Raw genomic sequence first — 20,898 nt, 5'->3', positions numbered from 1 at the left:
CTTGAAAAGGGTCATTTTCTTCAAATTTCTTTAAGGCTTCAACTGCCTTCTCGTTTTCTCCTTTCTCTTCTAACTTCATTAGTTTAGATTTCTGCTTTCCCAGTACAATTTTCCCCCCCATAGTACACATTTTTAATTTTGCTTTATCATAACATAAAGGGTTGACCTTATAGTATGCCAGAAAAGTAGATTGTCTTTTTCCTCTCATCCATACAGTTTTATTACATTGGCCACAAATTGAGATTGGAGGAAGTATTCCAGTTTCTCTCTTATGTCTGAAGTGGGAAGCTTCAGTCTTTCCTCCTGTAGGAGTTTTTGACTGCCCGTCCTTAAGACCTGCCCCTGAGTGGTAACACCAGACCTCCCACTTCAATTCACAGAGACCATACCGAGTACCGTTAGACAAACAGAACCCTTTTTGTTGTCCCGGAGGACAGGCAATTACTAGTCCGGTATCTGTGGCAGTCAGGCACTGCTCACACTTCCCCAGGGGACGCTCCCCTGGAGGTATCTCGGGAATTCCCTTGGTCAAGCACACGGCTAGACTCAGGACAATCAGGATTCCCCACCAGTGTATCCCTCTGCCTTGCCCTTCGCCCGTATAAAAATATACGGCGGGGACTACCATCTTCTCGGCAGCAAGGATATTCTTCAGGGGCCCTTGTAGTCCTAATGGCATACCTTCTCTTGAAAGTAGCCCACCGAGACAATTTAATTGTATCTGTCCTGCACGGTACCTTGACTGTCTTTCGGCACTTGATCGCTAGTGCTTCTGCTTTGGCGTCTAATTTTCCCTTTATCCCTTTTTGGTAAATCAGGTACCACTCAGGAGAATCAAATTCTAACAACCCCGCCCGGGTGACAAGTATTAAGAAACGGCTAGTCAGCTCCTGTTCTTTAGTCAGACAATCGGTGCACAATCCCTTAGGCCTGTACCCTCCCCAACAATGGGTTACCCAAATTTGTTTACAATAAGCACATTTAAAATGTATAAATGGAAAACAATCACAGTTTGCGTTGATGTAACTTATCTGGTCGTCACTGGTCATTTGTGGTGACGCTGAAGCTTAATTTTCAGCTCTCCCGGAGGGGTGGTGACTTTCCACTCGGGGGTGTTGGAATCCTCGACCTTTTTCACTTGAGATGAATGTGGCCAGCCCTTTTCTGCGGTTCGGACGGCAGTGTCAGTGGTGAGGAGAACGAGGAATGGTCCTTCCCAGTGTGGGGTGAGGGGAAGCTCCTTCCAGGCTTTGATGAGGACTTTATCCCCAGGCTGTATCTGGTCTTCCTTGCCGTTCTCCTCGGAATTAATTCCCTCCCATCAGGTAACCACCATTTTCCCTGTTTCAGGACTCCCCCTATCTTCTTGAATTCCCCAATCTCCCTTTCAGAAGGGAGCATGGGGATTCCAGGCGATTCCTCCGGGGTTACCTCAGGAATGCTTACGGTGAGCAGAGCTGCTCGTTTTGCCTCTTTATCAGCTAAGTTGTTACCTTGGGTTTGAAACTGCAACCCTGTCTGGTGTCCTTTTACATGGACAACTGATATTTCTTCCGGTTCTTGGACAGCCTCTAGAATCTGTCGGATTATTTCCCCATGGATTAGGCCTTTTCTCTTAGTATTTATCAATCCTCTTTCTTCCCAAATCTTCTCAAAAGTGTGTACCACCCCGAAGGCATACCGTGAGTCTGTGTAGATGGTCCCCCTCCTTCCTTTCAGCCTCTGGAGGGCTCTCAGGAGAGCATAGAGCTCGCAAGCTTGTGCGGACCAGTTTGCTTTCAAGGGACCTGATTCTACAACTTCCCCGGATGCACCATCTATTATCGCATATCCTGACTTTCTCTTTCCCTCCATAACTTTCGAAGATCCATCTATAAACCACTTCTCTCCCCCTTCTAACTCCTGATCCTCTAAGTCCGGTCTTATTCTGGTCTGCAGCTCCACGGTCTCAGTACAATCGTGTAACAATTTTTCTGGAGGTTCACCGAACAGGAACTGAGCAGGATTTTGTGCAGAAGTAGTTTTTAATTCTAAACCAGGTGAGCTGATTAAGATGGCTTCATATTTCAGGAGCCTGGAATCAGTCAGCCACTTCTCTGCTTTTTGCTGCAATATGTTTCTCACATCGTGGGGAGTGTAAACTACCAGGGGAGCCCCAAAAGTTATTTTCTTGGCTTCCCCCACCAACAGAGCCACTGCTACAATTGCCTGTAAACACGTAGGCCAACCCCGACTAACAGGATCTAAGATTTTTGAGAGAAACCCTATAGGCTTCCTTTTGCCTGCCCATTCCTGGGTCAGGACTCCCTGTGCTGTTTGTCCACTCACATCCACAAACAACTGGAATTCTTTATTCGTATCTGGTAGAGTTAGTACGGGGGCAGTCATAAGAACAGTTTTCAATTTCTGGAAATTAGACTCATCCTGTTCAGTCCACTTCAGCCTGTCAGTGTTCAATCTTTCATACAAAAACTTCACTTTTTCACTGAAACCCTCAATCCACTGCCTGCAATATCCCAAGAGCCCTAAAATTTGTCTAATTTGCCTTTTTGTTCTTGGTGCAGGCAACGCAAGGATGCCTGCCACCCTCTCAGGGTCCAATTTCTTTTTCCCCTGAGATATCCAATGTCCGAGGGTATTTATTTTCGGGCTCTGTGAATTGCAGCTTGGATTTTGAGACTTTCAAACCCTTCTTTCCTAGAAAGTTCAACAAGGCAATCGTGCTTTTCCTCACGCTCTCCTCAGTCAGTCCAGCTATTAACAAGTCATCTACATACTGCAAAAGCTTTGTCCTGTCCTCAAGAACAAATTGGGTTAACAATTGTTCTAAAGCTTGCCCGAAAAGGTTCGGAGACTCCACGAACCCCTGGGGGAGGACCGTCCACCTTAGCTGTTGCTTTCGGTTTGTATCTGGGTCCTCCCACTGAAATGCAAAATAATCTCTACTCCTTTCATCCAGAGGGCAAGTCCAAAAAGCATCTTTCAAATCAATCACACTGTACCACACATCTTCCGGTGAGAGTCTATTTAGTAAAGTATAGGGGTTGGCCACCACCGGGAACCTAGTCCGGGTCCTAGCATTTACCGCTCTTAGGTCCTGGACCAATCGGAAACTGCCATCCGCCTTTCTTACAGCCAGGATGGGGGTGTTATGTTGAGACATGCAAGGTTCTAAAGTACCTCCTTTTAAGAGGTCATCAATTACTTGTTTCAACCCCCTTCTCCCCTCCATCGGGATGGGATATTGTTTAACCCTTATAGGGTCCTCAGGGTTCTCGATTTCTATTTTGATAGGTTTGATATCTAGCTTTCCTACCTCTCCTTTTGAATGCCATACTTCAAGGTTTATTTCCTCCTCATCCTTAGGAGTCAGTTTGAATATTTTTACTACCAATTCAGAATTTTTAATCATGATATTAATTCCTAAAGCGACAATCATGTCCCTTCCTAACAAATTGTAATCAGCTTCTTCCACTAATAGCAAATTCCCTAAGCAAATTTTATTTTCAGATTCTATTTCTACATCCTTTATTACAGGCACTTCAAAGTGGTCTCCCTTTGCACCGATTACAAAAACTTTTTCTCTGCTAGCCACACATCCGTATGGCAATTTCTGCAGGGTACTTCTCTCTGCCCCAGTATCCACAAGAAAACTTACCTCCTGTCGTTGGGGGGCCCACTTTTAATGTTATCAAGGGCTCCTTGGATGTTCCGGTCCCCAAGTTAAAGAGCCCCTGACACCCCTAATCTTCCTGAAAAATTTTCTCGTCTTTTATTCTTTTTCTACAATTCCGCTGAACGTGTCCTACCTGTTTACAGTAGTAGCATTCAGGGGGTTCTCTCCGTGGGGCTGGGGCTGCCCGGTGAGAACCTCGACCTTTTCCGGGCAGTGTTTTAAACTTACCCTGTGCCTGCTCTTGTTTCTGGACCTCTTTCACTGCAGTTACTAAAACCTTAGCTTGCAGTTTCTGCTTCTCATCCTCTCTCCTCATGTATACCTTTTGAGCTTCCCTTAGGAGCTCCTGGAGGCTTTTATCTTGCCACCCCTCAATCTTTTCTAATTTTCTCCTAATGTCCTCCCCAGATTTAGCAACAAATTGTGTTTTTAACAGAACCTCCCCCACAGGAGAGTTCGGGTCAGTCCCAGAGTAAATCTGTAAACTTCGCCGTAATCTCTCGATCCATTCAGTGGGTGATTCCTCTTTCCCTTGACACTCTCCAAAAACTTTGCTAATATTTTGGCCCCTAGGGACCGCTTCTCTTATACCTTGGATAATTATGTTCCTTAAATCTACCATGTTCCGTCTACCTTCCTCCGTCTGTGCGTTCCAGCTCGGGCTTACGCTAGGGCATTTCTGGTTACCTGGCGTCCCCTGTGGATTGCGTCTGTCCCAGTCTCTGATACCGGCTTGTTTAATCATCTCTCTTTCCTCCTGATTAAACAATGATCTTAGGATTGCCATAAGATCGTCAAAGGTATAAATACTACTCCCTAAAAATTCGTCTAACCTCTCAGCCACACCAAAAGGATCATCCAGCCCCATCTCTTTCTTAAACGCTCGTACGTCTCCGGAGTTGAGGGGAACATTCACAAATCCGAACACTCCCGGAGCTGTCGGTACTTCCCTGAGAGGGAATAACCGGTGCTCATTCTCACTCTCTCTCCACTCCTCGCCCCCCATTCTCACTTTCAAACGGGTTCTACTTGCGGGAGGGGAACTGGGGGCTGTGGGTGGTCTCCCCTTTGTCAATTGCGGGAACTCTGCCGCCACCCGGTTAACGGGAGGGATCCCTTCCGTTATATGGGAAGGTCCCGGCTGTGGCGACCGGACTGGCAAGTGCGGATAAAGTGGCCCCCAGCCTTGTGCAGGAAAAACCTGTGGAGAGGTTGCTGTGACTATGTTGTCCGCAGGCGGGGGTAAGGGGAGGGCTGCCGGCACAGCTGCCGACGCCGATTCTCCCGCTCTGGATGTATACATCTCAGCGGGTTGTTCTTGGGAGCCCGAAGGTGTGGAAGGCACCACTTGATCTATAGAAGAAGGCTCTGCCAGTCCATGATATGGGGGTGGTAAATGGTCGAGAGGTTCCCAGGATTCAGCTCTCGACCTACGTTTTTCTTTTTGTTTTATCGGGAATAGCCCTACTCTGGTGGTTAACCAGAGTCTAGCATATTCCCTCTCCTCGGAGCCCGAGGGGACTTTGCCCTCCACGTAGGAGAGCAATTCATTACATGTCCATCTTTCGAATGTGCCTAACACCGGCCAAGTGAGGTGACTTCTCAGTTCTTGTCCTCCCCAAACCTCTACACAATAATGGATCATTTTTGTCTTAGACTTACCTTTTCTCTGGGGACAATCTTCCCAGTATTTTAGCATCCATCCCAAGGGGCTTTCCAGCGGGATGTCTAGTGATCCTTCCCCCTGATCGGAGGGGCTTTTCTCTGTGGTTTTTTTGTGAAGCTTACTCTTTTTCTGCCCCATATCTTGCAAATATATATATTAGATTTCTTACCAGTCTTCGACTCCTCTGTGAGTCTGTTTCTGTTTCTGCGTTGTGACTTTTTCGCACCTACTCGAGGAATCAAACTTTGCCGATACTCACCCTTCAACGAGCTGAGCTGAGGTCTCTTGTAATCGTCACTTTTGATCCTCTTCCGGACCTATACCTTGATCCATTAACTAAAAGGGTTTACCAGTTCCCGAGCCCGACAGGACGTATCCTTCCCCTTTTAGTTCCTTGTGATCAGTCCCCCAAGACACCCTTTGGTCTCAGGTTTTTACAAGTGTGTTCGAGAAAAAGCTTTCACTCTGGATCGCTTCCTTCGCGGCCGGCCAATTCCCTCGCGGGAGGATGGAAACGCGGCCTTGAAGTCCACACTCGCTTCGTGATCAAATCACGTCTCACACACTCGCCCGATCACCCACTCAACCAGCAGTACTTACAGCTATTTTCCTGCGTGGATGTCTTCGTGCACAACAGACGTTTTACGAGCAAAACAAGCCGCGGCTTCCCGAAGGCTCCGTGCCTTCCCGAGCTCTCTGCTCTGGATCTGTTTCCCTTTTTATTGTGGTTTATCTCAGCCTAAATTTAGTTCGGATGTCGGAACGAGCTACGGGGGTTCTCAACTCACCAGGCCGCCAAAATCAGCGGGGGTACCCTTCCTGGGCAGTGAGATTCCCCGCGGTTTTCTCCGATCCGAGTCACGGCACCAAATCTGTTATAAATGCAATGGCAACATAGGGTTAATATAAAAAACGATTTATTATAAAACAATTTCAATCACAAGCAATGAGAGAAAAACCACAATAAAATAAATCAGCGCAGCGCCGGGTGGATAGGGGTCTGCACCCAGAGGTACAGATTTTCCCAAATCCACGAGGAAGGGACTGCGGTCCGGGGTTTTTATAAGGATTTTGTATCCTGAGGCAAAACCCCGGGATGGGCACAGTCCAGCAAAGACTCTAGATGTGTGGGTGAATAGACTTCCCGGATCCATCGAGCTGAGTCAATGGTCGGGGCAGAGTCCTTTCACATGCGAATGGCTCTGAGTGTCTTCTGATTGCATCTACTGGGGTGGAGTGGCCAGTTTGGGTGCGGAGGAGATGGATATCTCGACCGGGCTACTCTTATTGTCCGGTTTGATTGCCTGTGTCCTGCTCTTTATTTCGTGCTGATAAGTGTCGCCGATCGTCGATCGTTACTGCCCGACTTGGGAAGGAAGCTCTGGATTATTTTACATTTTGTATCCTTACAGTATTATAAATACAACATATAATTCTTTATTCTTTTTCACGAATTTTTATCCAATACTATATTTATCACAGTGAGTAAAATAGATGTGAGTGAATGCGAGTAAATAAATGTGCAATTCTTACTTTAAAAGTTGTCTTGGTTGTAGAAGACAGGTGTCTGCTAGGGAGAGCAGGAGCCTCCCTTGGGATGAAAGAATGTAGACCCCCTCCCTCCGAATTAATTTAATTTTGAAATCAAGGGGGCTTTCAGGCAGAGATCTGGGGATAGGAATAACAGTTCTTTACTAGTATAACCAGGCAAACAAACAAACAATAACTACAGCAATATCAAGAAAACAGAACCAGGGACCCCGGGACAGCTTTCTCGGCTGAGACGGGATGGAGGAGAGGCTTTGTTTCACAAACCCCCCTCGGGCGGGCAGTCCCGGTGCTCCTGCAGGGCTCTGAGGAACAGTCGGCTGGAACAGCAGGGATGAGCTGAGATCCTGGGCCAGTGGCTGAGGTGTATCAGCGGCTCCGCGGTGGTGCCTGGCACTGCCACACGTCCCGGCAGGGCAGGGGGTGTGAGGCCACCAACAAAGAGGGGAGAAGAAGAAGCAGCAGCTCCGTCTGGGTGATGGCGAAATTCCCTTCTCCCCACCACAGCAGCTCCGCGATCCAGCCAACTAATGTCCCCCCCAAAGCCGAAGAAAAACCCGCCAAAAACTGTCCCCACCCTCCTTTCCTGCCCCTTCCCCCGCCCTGGGCCCAGCCACTCTTTGTCCTTGGTCGAGCACCCTCTAAATATCCACAGTTAGGCTGTCTCCGCAGCTAATGGGTAAAAATTCCACGGGCAGGCCAGAACAACAAAACAAAAAGAGAAAGGACACCTAGCCCTCAACAAAAGTTGATTTTGGTTTGTTTGGAAGGAAGTGGACTGTATTAGGTTGTTTGTGTTGTGGTGAGGGGTTGAGGACTGGTGTGAGACTATCAGGGAGCTCTTTCTAAAGCCAGATGTGCAAGTAGAATGCAGAGTGGTGCTGGTGTTAGTCACAGTTAAGGAGGAATGGGCACCCTGTAGTTATAGCTCTTGTTTTGCTAAGTCCCAAGTCAATTTCCTGTGTGATTGCGTGTAAGCATTTGTGATAGTGAGCTGTTTTGGTTTTTTTCTGGTTTAAAGTTTAGGATTTCAGGAGGAGCAGAGAAGAGACAAAGAAATAAAAAGAGCGGGTGGAAATGGATGAAGGAAAATGTTGTTGTATCTATGTTTAATTTTATTTTTTTTAGGGAAAGTGTATTGTGTTGTATGGTACTGTATAATATTGTATTGTTAAGAAAAAGGGTTTTTGGTGCCTGGGAAGAGGTGGGGAAGAAGGTAGTGTTTAGGTTGATAGAAATAAATTGATTAAAAAAAAAAAAAATGGGGCAGAAAACCAGTAAGTCGGGTTTGGGGAAAAACAAAGGCAAAAAGAAATTGCTAGAAGAAATACCCCAAGATAGCCCTTTAGGAGTTATGTTAGCTAATTAGGATATTACCCCAAGTACAAGGAAAAAGGATAGAGTAAAGATGATTCATTTTTGCATGATCGAATGGGCAAACAAGGAAGTAAGATCCGACCACGTTTGTTGGCCTAGATATAGTTCTTTTGAAACTTGGATTTGTCAGGCTTTAAACGTGTTTGTAAATTCAAAAGAACCGTTTAATGCAGAGGAGAAAGAATATGCAGCATGCTGGATGGGGGACACAAACTCTGAGAGTTAAAATTCTAGAAATATCAGAAATCTCAAAGACAAAACAAGAAGAAAAAAGGAGAGAGAAAAGATGAGACCCTTTAGAAGTGTTACCCCCTCCTCTCCTGCTTGGCCCCCCGCCTGCTGCAGATGTCCCGCTGGGGGTCCCGCCTGCCCCGGCTGCAGCCGCGTGGCTCGCGGCCGCCCCGCCGGCCCTGCCGGGGGTTCCATCTGCCCCAGCTCCGGCTGCTTTGCCCGCACTGGGCACCCCCACTGTCCCACCCCCGGCCACTTTTCCCGCAGCTGCCCCGGCCGTCCCGGCCCCGGTGGCTGTGTCCGCGCCGGCTGCGCTGGGCACTGCTGCTCCTGCCCCAGGAGACACGTGCAGACTGTCCACACCCCGGTTTGGTTTCCGCCGAGAGACTCCGCTCTCTCGGTGGTTCCGGTAACAGTTCCTGCCTACGGCCCCCCCTTGGAGGACTCAGCGGCGGGACGGATCCCTGCATTCACCATCCCATCAACCTCTGCCATGGACGCAGCGGTCCTAAAGAATTTCTCCCTTAACGGGGAGGTACCATTTCAAAATACAGCAAGCTTAGTTCAAAAGCGGGTTTCCCCTGACTCCTCCCCAAAACAATACAGAAAGGCTACTAGTTTATTCCCATTACGAGAAGTCCCAATGGGAGGGGGAAATATGGGATTTGTAAATGCCCCTTTGACTTCCTCAGAAGTCAGAGATTTTAAAAAGGAGCTAAAAGGACTACTAGAAGATCCTATAAGTACAGCAGAACAATTGGACCAATTTTTAGATCCCAACATATTTACTTGGGAAGAAATGGAATCAATAATGAAAATTTTATTTTCCCAAGAGGAGAGACAGATGATTAGGGTTGCTGGAATGAAAATATGGGAAAAAGAAAACCAGCAAGGACCACCAGGGGACCAGAAAATGCCAATGGTACCTCCTGTTATAAATGCAAAGGCAGATTTGGGTTAAATAAAAAAACAATTTATTATAAAACAATTTCTATAAAAAAATAAACAATGAGGAAAAACTACAATAAAACAAACAGCGCAGCGCTGGGTGGACAGGGGTCTATACCCAAAGGTATAGGTGTTCCCAAATCCACGAAGGAGGGTAGACTGTCCGGGGTTTTTATAGGGATTTTTAGCCTTGAGGCCAAATTCCAGGCAGGCACCATTCACCAAGGGTCCTTGATTGTTGTATGAATTGATTTCCTGGCGTTGGAGAATAGAGTCAAATGGACGTCCGGACAGAGTCTCCTCATATGTAAAGAAGTTCTGGGTGTTTCTTGATTTCATTGTGGTTCAGGCCATCTGGATGGGATGGTTGGATCCGGGTTGGAGCTGATGGATATCTCGGCTGGACTTTTTCCTTTTGTCTACCTGATGGCTTCCCCCAACGGTAGCCTGCAAGGCGGGGTGTTCAGGTCCGGTGATGAGTATCTCATCGGAGCCTCTCCTTGTTAGCTTGATGATTCATGTCCTGTCTATTCTTTTCCGTTGATGGGCACCGAGCCTGTCCCTGTCAGCTTGATGATCCTTGTCCTGTCTATTCTTTTTCGTTGATGGGCGCCGGCTAGGATCGTTATCCTTTGAGTGGGAATTCGCGACTAGATCTGGGAAGGGCTTGTGGGCCATACTGTACTTTATATTTTATATCATTATTGTTATATACATTTATTTAGATTTCTACGAATTTTTACAAGTTCATTTCTCACACTCCCAATTGGAATCAAAATGATGAGGCAGGACGAAGAAATATGAATGATTATAGTAATCTGATAATCAAAGGAATAAAAGAGGCAGCACCTCCAGGGCAAAATGCAAAAAAAGCATTTGAAGGACAACAAGGAAAGGAGGAGACCCCAACTGAATGGTTAGAAAGACTTCGGAGGGATATGAAACAATATTCTGGGATAGATCCTGAGACAATAGCAGGGCAAACCCTTTTAAGAGTTAATTTTGTCACTCATGCCTGGCCAGATATTAGGAAAAAACTGGAAAAAATGGAAAACTGGCATGACAAACCTTTAAATGATTTATTAAAAGAAGCTCAAAAGGTTTATGTAAGACGAGATGAAGAAAAAGCTAAAGAAGAAGCAAAAATCCTGGTAGCAGCTATGCAAGAAAGTAGTTTTCAGAGAAATTTAGAGCCTCTAAATACTACTCCTAGGCATCCAGGGTTTAGGGGCAGGGAAAAGGAAAAAAACAGAACCTCAGTACAAACAGAATCCCAAGAGCACTTTAAGAACACCTGTTATCACTGTGGAGTGAAAGGGCACTATAGGAGAGAATGTCCTCACCTAATGAAGGACCAGAAAATTTTCCAAGAAATAAGCCCAGAAGAAGAATAGGGGAGTCATAGGCTCTATTTTCTTGGGGACAAATACCATCTGGAGCCTGTGATAACCTTAAAAGTAAGTCCCCAGGAGGAAGAATTAGAGTTTGTTGTTGACACAGGGGCAGAGAGGACCTGTCTGTTACGAATTCCAACAGGTTGTGATGTAAGTAAAGAAACTGTAAAAGTAACAGGAGCAAAAGGAGAATGTTTCACAGTTCCAGTCATCAAAGATGTGGTGATTGAGGGAGAAACTAAAATTTGGATGGGGAATGTTTTATTAGTCCCTGAGGCAGGTAGCAACATACTGGGGATGGATTTACAAGTGAAGCTAGGAATAAGAGTTATACCTGAAGAAGGGAAAATGACTGCCAAAGTTCTGAAATTGAACCTAGAGGATGAAGATAAAATAAACAAGGAAGTTTGGGCTGGGGAAGGAAATAGGGGAAGACTGGATATTGACCCCATAAGGGTCACGATTGAGAGAGAAGAATGCCCCATACGTGTGCGTCAGTATCCCATATCCTTAGAAGGAAGAGAAGGTTTAAAACCAGTGATAGAAGGACTAATAAAAGATGGGACATTAGAACCTCGTATGTCCCCTCATAATACCCCTATTCTCCCCGTAAAGAAACCTGATGGGAATTACAGATTAGTGCAAGATTTACGGGAAGTTAACAAAAGAACTCGGACCCGTTACCCAGTAGTTCCAAATCCTTATACTCTCCTGAGCAAAGTTCCACCCCAGCACCAGTGGTTCAGTGTGGTAGATCTTAAAGATGCTTTTTGGGCTTGTCCATTAGCTGAGGAAAGCCGAAATATCTTTTCTTTTGAATGGGAGGATCCCACTACTGGGAGAAAGCAGCAACTGAGATGGACAAAATTACCACAGGGGTTTACTGAATCTCCAAACCTATTTGGGCAAGCTTTAGAAACAGTATTACAAACTTTCCCCACTCCTCCAAGAATACAAATTATCCAATATGTTGATGATCTTTTGTTATCAGGGGAAGCTGAAGGTGAAGAGGCTACTATAAAACTTCTGAATTTCCTTTGGGAAAAAGGACTAAGAGTATCAAAAGGGAAATTGCAATTTGTAGAATCTGAGGTAAAATACCTCGGACATTTAATAAGCAAGGGTAGCCGAAAGCTAAACCCTGAGAGGATTGCAGGAATTCTATCTCTCCCCCCTCCCTGTTCAAAAAGGGAGATTAGGAAATTGCTTGGATTATTGGGGTATTGTAGATTATGGATCGAAGGCTATACACAAGCAGTAAAATTTTTATATGGGAAATTGATAGAAGGTGAAGAAGTAAAGTAGAACCACGAAGATGATAGCAAATTAGGAGAATTAAAGTTAAAACTAGCCTCAGTATCAGCTTTAAGCTTGCCATCATTAGAAAAACCCTTTTATCTGTACGTGAATGTGGAAAGTGGAGTAGCTCATGGAGTTTTAGCCCAAGAGTGGGGGGGAGTAAAAAAACCAGTAGTATATTTATCAAAAATGTTAGACCCAGTGAGTCATGGCTGGCCAGTATGTATTCAATCTGTAGCAGCTATTGCAATCCTAGTAGAAGAGAGCCGTAAGCTTACTTTTGGAAGCAAACTAATTGTGTACACACCTCATGCAGTCCGAAATGTGCTAAACCAGAAAGCTGAGAAATGGTTATCAGATTCTAGAATGTTAAAATATGAAGCAATCCTAATAGACAGCGATGATTTGACACTGGAAGTAAGTAAAAGTTTAAACCCAGCTCAATTTTTGTATGGAGAACCAAAAAGTGACTTAACTCATAATTGTTTAGAAATTATCCAATATCAGACTAAGGTTCGAGAAGATCTTGAAGAACAAGCTCTCTCAGAAGGAGAAATAATATATGTAGATGACTCTTCCAGATGTTTACATGGGAAAAGGATGTCAGGTTATGCAGTAGTTGATGGGAGAAACATGCAAACTGTCGAGAAAAGAAAATTACCCTCAAATTGGTCAGCTCAAACTTGTGAATTATATGCTCTAAAAAGAGCATTAGAACATTTAGCACATAAAAAGGGAACCATCTACACTGATTCAAAGTATGCCTTTGGAGTGGTACATACTTTTAGAAAAATCTGGGAAGAAAGAGGATTACTAAATTAAAAGGGAAAAGGATTGATACATGAAGGACTCATTTTAGAAGTTTTAGAAGCATTAAAACTGCCTGAAGAGATAGCAGTAGTACATGTTAGGGGTCACCAAAAGGGAATGACCTCAGAAATAAGAGGAAATAATTTGGCAGATCAAGAAGCTAAAGATGCAGCAGAACATGGGATCAAAAGAGTTCTGTTAATTCTAAGTCCAGACATGGAAAAATTGACAATTTCCAAATTCAGTGAAGCAGAAGAAAAGCAGTTAAACAAGATAGGGGGAAAACAGGATGAGTGTGGAAAATGGAGACTCCCTGATGGAAGACAGTTACTTAATAAGTCACTTACTAGAAAAATATTAGAAGATATGCATCGAAAAACTCATTGGGGCACTCAAGCTTTGTGTGATCACTTTTTAAGGAATTATGGGTGTATTGGGATTTTTGGAGTGGCAAAACAAGTAACTGAGAGATGCATAACTTGCCAGAAAGTGAATAAAAAGGTAATGAGACAGACGACATCTGGAAGCCGTGAGTTAGCCCTCTGACCATTTCAAAGTATCCAAGTTGACTTCACTGAACTTCCCCAGGTACAAAGATGGAAATTTTTATTAGTCATAACAGATCATCTAACCCATTGGGTGGAAGCAATTCCTACTGTCAAGGCCACAGCCAATGTAGTATGTAAAACCCTTTTAGAACAAATCATACCCAGATACGGGATGGTTAATAGAATAGACTCAGATAGAGGAACACATTTCACATCAAAAGTCTTGCAGCAAATAACTCAAGCCTTAGGAATAAAATGGGAACTACATACCCCATGGCATCCACAGAGTTCAGGTCGGGTAGAAAGGATGAATCAAACTCTAAAGAGAACTTTAACAAAATTAATAATTGAAACACAAATGTCATGGGTAAAATGCCTACCTCTGGCTTTATTGAGGGTTCAAACACAACCTCGATCAGATTTAAGAGTGTCACCCTATGAGATGATGTTTAGGTTACCCTTTCTAACCACCCAACATGAAACTGCTACCTATGAAGTCGGGGAGACAAGTATCAAAGAATATGTGAAAACAATTGCAAAAACCCTTGAAAACTTATGGTTAAAAGAGATAATCCCTCAAACCACACCTTTAGACTTTAAAATTCATAATATCCATCCAGGGGAACGGGTATTGGTAAAAACATGGAAAGAACAATCTTTAACTCCACGATGGGAAGGTCCTTTTCAGGTACTGCTGACAACGGAGGCTGCAATCCGGACCAGGGAACGAGGGTGGATCCATGCCAGCAGAATCAAAGGACCTGTGAAGAAACCTGAGGAGTGGACTGTAACTTCTGAACCGGGTGATACCAAATTGACTCTAAAGTGGGGACTGGGTGGTAATGAACTGGGAAAATCCACATGATCCAAGGAATGTACAGAGAATAACACCTACCTGGGAAGTAAAGCCAAGCTTATACCAGTGGTTTCAAGTGCTGCCTGGACAAGCTTTAAAACATCTCAGATACCCACCTTGGGGAGGAATACTCCCACCTCAAACAGGGGGATCCAGACTGTTTCAAATTAAAAAATTCCCAAGTTCTGGCTCTTGCCTGTGACTTATACAAAGAGGAGGGAGAATTACAACTCCCATCAGTGCCATACCATATACCCTGTCTCAAACATCCTAATACAAGACATGCAAGCTGGGTTAAATGTAAGTGTTTAAATTGTAAGGAAAATTGGTATTGTAGTACACACAATCATCGTTCTCTGCATGAAATGTAGAGTGCTAAATCGATCCTCTCTCCAGACTGAATTAAGAACAACTGAAATAATAACTTTGCTTTGTGGATGGGAATTATTAGTGCCTGTTGAGTGGGAAATACCTGAGGAACGGTGGGAAATTACAATTAAGAAGTGCCAAAAGCGATTTGCCTGGAAACTGACAAAAAGGAGTTGATAAGGAAATAGAGGGCAAGACCGGGTTAGCCGCTGTAGTCGCCACCAAGAAGATACTATACACCTGCTATGGGTAGCAACCCCATAGGCATGGGAGGTGGGAATACAAGCCATACCAGACCTCTGTTACTCCTTTTTTTGTCACTCATTTTTTGTCTTTTCTCTTTTGGAATACCAGCAAACACGTGCCATAAATGCTACCGAAAGCTGTATATGCAAAGACACCGAGGTTCCTTTTTTGTCACTCATACCCGTATCAGCAGTCACTGTTATAACCCATCCAAACTAGGCAACTGTATGCATAATGGGAAAAAATATTGGGTTACAGAAAATTTAGGAGCAAGTGGTAATAAGTTAGGAAGTGAATGTCCAAAAGGGGAGAGATGGATTTGTTTTACATATATTATTGGGAGCAAAACCCAAGATTTAGTAAAAGAACAACTGATAAGCAAAAAGGCAAAACCAGCACAGCAATCTAATCCTGTGTCAGTTTCACTTCAAGATTTGTATACAAAACTGGAACAACAATTAGAAAAAGAAATAGATATCTCAAGACTGAGAAAAAACCAGTTTGTGGAATTGGGAGAGAGAATCAGTAAGGAACTTAACATCACTAACTGTTGGGTATGTAGAGGGGTTTTAACATCAGAAGTATGGCCATGGAAAGGCAGCAGCTTAGGTCCAATTGAACTCCTAAAATGGAACCAGACAATTACAAAGAGAGAAAACCGTCCTGAAGGGTGGATTTTAAGCTCAACAGTGATAGGAGAAGAATGTCTCTGGCGCACGGGGAGGAATTTCCTTAATGAAGTAGGAAATACTCCCTGTAAGAGATATAAAGTTAGTAATGAAACTTCCACATGGTGGATCTCAGATGAACCAACTTGGTACTGGGCTCCCAGAAAAACAAAGGAAGAGGATTGAAAATATAATAATGAAACTAAACTGTTTCAATGTAAGAATAAAGGCAAGAATCCTTACTTTAGTATACCTGAAATCTCCAAACTCTGGGAGAACTTAAATCAACAGGAAATTGATTTTTGGAAAGCACCAGATGGCTTATTTTGGATATGTGGAAAAAGAGCATACCCCAAACTCCCCCCACGATGGAAAGGGAGTTGTACTCTGGGAATTATACAGCCAAGATTTTTTCTTCTGCCAGAACCAAATGGAGATAAACTAGGAGTGCCAGTATATGAGGACCTAAAAAGAAGCAAAAGGGAGGAGATTGGAGGATTTCAAAAATGGGGAGATGAAGAATGGCCCCCTGAGCACATATTGGAAACCTATGGGCCAGCCACCTGGGCACAAGATGGGAGTTGGGGATACCAAACCCCAATTTACATGCTAAATCGCATCATAAGACTCCAGGCAGTTGTAGAAGTAATAACAAATAAAACTGCTCGGGTAATAGAATTAATATCCACTCAGCAACGTCAAACCAGAGCCGCAATATATCAGAATAGGTTGGCTTTAGACTATTTGTAAGCTGAAGAAGGAGGTGTTTGTAGGAAATTTAATACATCAGATTGTTGTTTAAAAATAGATGACAATGGGGATGCCGTTCTAGATATAGTCAGTGATATCAGAAAAAGAGCACATGTGCCAGTTCAAAAATGGGACCCAATACTAAAAAGCAGTTGGTAGGATAATCTATTGAGAATAGAATGGTGGAAAAAGTTAGGCTTCTTCCTTTTGTGTGCTACAACTGGCTTGATATTTATTCCTTGTCTAATCCCCTGCTTTATTTGGCTAATCACCAGAGTAGTTCAGAGTATGCAGGTGATAACAATGCCTATATATCCAAAATTGACTACGTCTAGAGCGGCACAAAAAATTATAGTGTTAAATAAACAGAACAACATAGAAGATACTCTTGAAGAAGCAAGATTAATTTGGAAAAAAAAGACCGAATAATGAAGGCTAGAGGACAAGAAATATTGCTCAAGCCAAATGATTCATGAAAAGAAAAAGGGGGGATATTGTTATAAATGCATATCATATTATTGGCTTTTCGCAAGTATTATAATGAATATTATAATACTAAGATTAGAAAATTTAGCTGCAATAATATCGTCTTCTTTATCTCTGTTATTAATGAAACTTAGAAATAGTGGTATAATACATGTATGTTAAGCTATGACATAGCATTAAAACAAAAACTACTTTTGTTTGTATAACCCAAAGACTGAAAAAGATAGCTGGAGATCTTTTTTTTCTTTTGTAAACTATCTTATCCAGATGAAGACAGCAGTAACCAGAATTCTGGGGGGGAGGAATTTATTGCATTTCTGGTATCAGGGTGTTGATATATTTTATATATTAGTAAAGGCCTGTATGCACAAACCAGCCTTTGAAATAAGTCGTGATATTAAGGGCTAAAATCCTTGAAACTTGCCTGCAGAAGAGAGTGAAAAGCAAAACAATATCATTGTGTGTAGGAGAAAAAATGTAAACTGTGTGTGTTAGCCAATAGTAGCTTGCTCTGCCCGCAAACCCTGTAGAACCCTATAAAAGGTGTGCTAAAGATAGAAATAAATGGCGTTCACAATTACTTCTGTGAAGACTGGTGAATAGCTGGCGGTCTCTCAATATTTGGCGCTCTGAACGGGACACTCTGCGGGCAGGGGGGCTTCAGTGGATCCACACACGGTGGGACGGAGCCTTGGACCGAGGTTGGTGGAGCGGATCTGAGTGCAGATAGATGCTGCCTTGGATCGGTACCAGATAGGCGGCTCGCGAATCAACGGGGGTGAGTCGCTGGGGGAGTCCGAAGGCAGGGGCATTGTAGAAGGCTGGCAACCTTCCCCCCTGCCGTGGGCCACTAGCATGGATGTGGAATTTGCGGTGGCGGATAAACTGCTTCTCTGCATCCTCGTTAAACGAGGCAGAGCAGCCAGGGAAAAGGACCAGAATATGCTCATTATATGGGCTAATTGTCATAGGCATTTGCAGTGCTCACACTGCTTTTTGCGGTGCAAGAACGGACTGATATATCGGCTCTGATATGGGAAACGGCAATTACGGAAAAGAGCAAGGACACTGTGTCTCTCGGTCGAACTTGGCAGATTGTAATTAATACCTTAAAAAACAGAAAAGCGAGATATGCTGAAGCTGTGAGCCCCGTAATTCTACCTGCGTCACAGCGGCAGATGCCTTTACCTCCCACTGCTGGGCAAGCACTCCTATCTATGCTGCCCATGGAGAGAGGGAGGGAGAGTCAGAGAGAAGAAAATAATGAGAAAGAAATTCCACAGCAAACGCTGAAACAACGAACAGAATCTGTTCAGTTATGGCAGGATGTGATACATCCAGAAATATTTGCTTCATTTTTGGAGTCGCTTTTAACATTACAATCTTATTTAAGTTCCAACTTTACTACCCTGGAAGAAAAGAAGCCAAATTTAGATTGGTTTCCACCCGAACCAGGGGGACATGGGGGAGCACTGAGGTGGGCGCAGAGAACAAAGGCACCCTGGGGGTAGAAGCAGTGCAAGAAAAGTTCCAAGGCCACGCTGATAAGCTGCACTGATCGCCGCTGTTAGCATCTGGCTGTGAGAGACTTTTCGTGTAACATCGCCTGCTTCTGTAAAAATCATGCCCTTTTTTCCTCTATCGGCGAACAACGAGAGATTGAGAGAAAAAACTGCATTTGTTAGAGTTAACTTTGCGAGGTTTATTTTTCTTTCTCTCCATTTTCCTCTCTGCGAGAGTATGTAGAGAATGTGAAGAAAGATAACAGCAGAGCTGCAGCAGCAGCAGGGCGGGCAGTTCACCCCCCCTGCTCCCTATCTAAGAAAAAGCACAGGGATAATACCCAGTTTGTTACAAAGTCATGATTTATTGGGTTTTCAAAATGTTTTTATATACCATTGTAGAGTTAATTTTGTGTTTTAAGTAATTATGAGTTTATGCAATTGCAGTTTTTAGAGTTTTACTGGAGAAATTATTGTGGTTCTTTGAAAGTTAAAAAAAAAAAAAAAAAAGAGAAAAAGTGTTTAAGAGAAGTTGCCTTGCAATAATTGGTTTTAGAACCTAAGGTTAAAACATGCTATGATTTACAGCTTCTAGGAAAACCTTCCAATTAATGCTATCTACAGAAGAGATTTGTGGTTTAAAAAATAATTAGTTAAGAGAACTTTACTGAACAAGACAAAGTTAAGTTAAAGTATATATTATCCATTTGCTTGCTTTTTCCACAATTTTAATAAGGCAATTTTAATGTGAGTTCTTTTGTTATATAAAACACATATAACTGCATATACACCAATTTGGATTTTGGATTTTAGTTTAAAAATTTGACTTGATGTTCTTGAAAAGTGCTATAAAAGCTAAATGGCGACCTGCCAAATCCTGTGTTGTGGTTTTTCTCTAGAGAGGCTGCACTTTAAAATCCTAACCAATTTAAGCATATACTAGGCAAATTCCTGTTATGAATAAGTATTTTTAGTAACATTTGCAGTTATTGTGGGTTATTCTCAAAGCTAGATGACATAGAATTGTGATGTATTTGTTACAGTGTTATAATCTTTATAGTGAATCCATGTTATTGTTATATTGTGTTTAAAAGGTATATATCAAACTTTTAGTTGCTTTTTTGTAGTAACAGAATAAGATTAAGTTATGTTTTTATTTAATATAGATTAAGTGTTAATAGAATTAAGAATAGTCAAGTTTTATTATGTTTAGGCTTGAATGTTTTTAAGTTAAGTTTTCTAACTTAGATATTCTTTTAAGGTTAAGTTTGTTATTTCCTTTTGTTATAAATAATTATTGTTAGGTTTAAATACTGTTTAATTTACATTGTTTTATGTTTTATTGGAGACACTTGTTTAAACTGCAAAGTATAGTTATTTTCCTAGAGAAATGAAGATAGCCACAACTGAAACAGCTGTGATAGAACAGTGGTGAACACCTGTTTGTGGATAGAAGTGAATGCAGTCTGTGACACCCTTGACTTCACCGGGAGCTCTATTGGTTGTTGCAATCTCTGCAGTTTTGTTTGTTATAGCTTTCTTATTTTTCAGTGTTTCCAGAATTTTAAGATGTACCATTGCTGAGGATCAGCTGCCATGGGAGAGGCTTCAGATTAAACCAACTGCTGCATGGTTTAATTGGTCTAGTATCTGAGGCTCCTGATCATTTGATTTGTACAAATGCATTTTAACCGTTTGCTGTGCTGTAAGCATCTCCTAGCTGCTACTATTGAGAACCTTGTTGTAGAAATGAGTTAAGAGGCATCTTTCCAGTTTAAAGTCTAAGGCCCTGGCCAAGCCTTGACTTTGCCTGGATGAAATGTTTGCCAACAGATCCAGATGTTTTCTGTACCAAATCAGTATTTGAGTCACTTTTTGACTCAACAATTTGACCCTATTGATATGACAGCTGGATCAATTTTGAAGTGGGCTTGGAGAATCATTTCCGGAGGTGATTATCCAATCCTTCACTGATTTTTTTTTGTTTCTGTTTGTTTGCTAACTATGGCATGCTGGTGCAGTGTTTTAGTAATTAATAGTAGTCTTATATTACATATGTTATTAATAATGTTTATGATTTAATTGATTTTTAACTGGTATAGGTTCTTATTAATTGTGTATATGGTTTTGTGTTGCTGTTGATGTTTATAACAGAAGTACATCTCATTTTATTTTTTTTTCAGAAAACGGGGGAAATGGATGCCCTAAAAGCATTTGATTAGTGTAATTCATTAACTTCAAGGAGAGAAGTGTCTGTGTTTTGTTGGCAGGTTCAAAAAGGTCACCTGTCCATCTGACCAGACTCTCTGCCTCTGAACACACGAGATCCAGTGAACAGAGATGTCATCACACAGCCTTGGTACTTCAGACATGGATCAGAAGTGGAGCTGTCAGGACACAGTTGTGTCTGAACACTACACAGACAGTTTACCAACAGAACTTTTATGTTGTTATTATGATGTTGTGTCTCTAACAATTTTTCAGTTATCCTTTTGTCCTGGGTTGATTATGATGTTAAATTGTA

Source organism: Pseudopodoces humilis, chromosome 12, assembly GCF_049639895.1.
Source record: "Pseudopodoces humilis isolate 2021_Gansu_Grassland_sample_001 chromosome 12, ASM4963989v1, whole genome shotgun sequence".
Taxonomy (NCBI): Eukaryota; Metazoa; Chordata; class Aves; order Passeriformes; family Paridae; genus Pseudopodoces; species Pseudopodoces humilis.
The sequence above is the reverse complement of the archived record's forward strand: the minus strand, read 5'-3'. Positions refer to the sequence as shown.